The sequence below is a fragment of the Octopus bimaculoides genome, chromosome 20 (genome assembly GCF_001194135.2).
Source record: "Octopus bimaculoides isolate UCB-OBI-ISO-001 chromosome 20, ASM119413v2, whole genome shotgun sequence".
NCBI classification, from domain to species: Eukaryota; Metazoa; Mollusca; class Cephalopoda; order Octopoda; family Octopodidae; genus Octopus; species Octopus bimaculoides.
In genome coordinates this window covers 24,154,889-24,157,242 of record NC_069000.1, presented here as the reverse complement: position 1 = coordinate 24,157,242, position 2,354 = coordinate 24,154,889, and the positions used below count along the sequence as shown (strand labels likewise).

Genomic DNA, 2,354 nt, shown 5'->3' with positions numbered 1-2,354 from the left:
GGGCTCGAACTCTGCAAGAAGTTAAAAATTTTTTTTGACTAAAACACAACCGGAACCCTAAGTAAGACATGTGTAAAATTTGAATGAAATTGGTTGTGTAGTTCTCGAGTTTTAGGGAAACACACACACAGACAGACAGACACACATTCTCATTTTTATATATATAGATATATATATATAAATATATATGTATGTATGTATGTATGTATGTGTGTGTGTGTGCGCGCGCGCGCATTTGTGTCCGTGTCTGTAACTCACCATCGCTCGACAACTAGTGTTGGTGTGTTTATGTTGCCGTAACCTAGCGGTTCGGCAAAAGACCCGAATAGAATAAGTAGCAGGCTTTAAAAATAAGTCCTGATGTCGATTTGTTCAACGAAACCCCTTCAAAGCGGTGCCCCACCACGGCAGCAGTCAAAAATGACTGAAACAACAAAAAAAAGATAGAATATATATATATATATATATATATATATATATATATATATATACAAGCATATGTGTGTACGCGCATATGTATATGTATATATATTGTTTGTAAAAAACATAAATCCGAAAGAAGATGTAGAGCAGTATATGTTAAAGATATAATCCCATAAACCGGCCTTCCTCATTATATAGATAGATAGATGAGTGTGTGTGTGCACGCCTGTGTTTACATTTCCAATTTTTTGTGTGCTTTAGTGTACTAGATTTCATTGGATTGAATTTTCTCAGGACGAAAATGTCGGGTTAAATTAAGTTGACAACAGTAGGCTCGATTCGTCAAAACTATTAATAACAGCCAACAATTTTTCAAATCATGAAATAGTATATATTTGTTTTTAGTGTCCATGCGATAATTCAAAAGATCTGTTCAATAAAAGCTGACTTGAGGTTTAAGAATCACTTAATGCCTTGGTACTCTCTTCCTTCTATGAGATTTTCGAAACGACTACACTCCGATTCTTCCTAAAGACAAGCATACAAATGACACATAGATAGCTAATTGAAGTGATAGATAGAAAGTCCTACTTAATATTTACACCTGTAAGCAATCTTGATTGATTGTTGGAATAAACACCTGTTCCTAGTCTTTTTTAATAACCGAATGTATACGTGCGCACGCGCGCGTGTAGTAAAGGTGCGTAGCGGCTTGTTTGGTTCGTGTTCCGTTCTTGGTTCGACAAGCGCATTGTATCCTGTACAAGACACTTCATTTCACATTACTTAAATTCACTCAGCTGAAGAAAGTATCAGCATGAGTTGGGGTGATTGACACTGCGACAGACTGGCGACTCGTTCAGGGAGATGTCATGTATTCATAGTTGCTTAATCATCACGGAACCAGTATAAGCTCCGGTTTATACTGTAGGCTCATAACAGACTTTCAGACTTTAACCGTACACACACACAAGTTTGAAGCCTGTTCACTTATTCTCATCATTTCATGGTTCAGTAATATACTGGCCGAACTATTCTTCTTACATATTGGGCTTGAGCCTCAGAGATAAAATACAGTGAAAGCCTCTTACTTTGATCACTTTGGGACGAAGCCTTTTCGATAACAATAACCAGCTTATAACGATATCCGTGATTTTAATAAGCGGTTTTCATTATACACACACATACAGAGATAAATAGATAGATATATGATATAGATGTGTGTATGGCACTTATTTTTTCTTTTATAGGCATTCGAATTTTAAAATGTTACTTATATATATAACTAAACACCCAACCTTTGATTTAAAAAAAATACGTAATAAATAAGGTGCACGTTAAAGTGTAATACATTCCTATAACGCATTTTAATGGTCAATTATAATGCAAGAATATTCTACCATAAGATATCAAACTAAAAGCACTTTTTACTTGGACGGTAAATTTTGGGGGAAAAAAATTCACTTACATTCTTATTTGTGTTGGTATGTGTGAGTATGGATATACGTTGGTGTTTAAAGTTCGTGGATGTATGTGTATTTTTGTTGTTTTTAGTCATTGGTCAGCTCTGATCAAAAAGACATAATTTAAGGCATTCCAGCCATGGTCATCACGTCTTTTTATAGCAATGTAAGACTACATTATTTTGGCGTGTTCTAGTGATTTGAAAGAAATTTGGCTACTACTTCTAACAGGTCGAGCGACCGCGTAGAAACTCCCACATGGTTGTTTGTGTTTGAAATTAAAGCGAAGTAAAACTAAGCTCACCAAGCTACTAACTTGATTTCGTCACTGCACACCCGGCATACACTGTAATAAGTGGAAGAGAGGGTTTAAAATATAAAGATGAAATAAAATTTATATCCATATTAACGCGCACACAAACACAAAACATGAAGTTAACTTCGGCTCGTACAATCATACATACACGC

At 35.4% G+C, this 2,354-nt stretch overlaps 1 long non-coding RNA gene across 1 annotated transcript in view; it reads right to left on the bottom strand.

The window, feature by feature from the left end:
• LOC128250367 (uncharacterized) overlaps positions 1 to 2,291 on the bottom strand; it is an 82,499-nt gene extending 80,208 nt beyond the window's left edge. The window contains exon 1 of the long non-coding RNA XR_008266400.1: positions 1,892 to 2,291. This is a non-coding gene — a long non-coding RNA (uncharacterized LOC128250367). The remainder of the gene's footprint in view (positions 1 to 1,891) is intronic.
• Between the last annotated feature and the right edge of the window lie 63 nt (positions 2,292 to 2,354).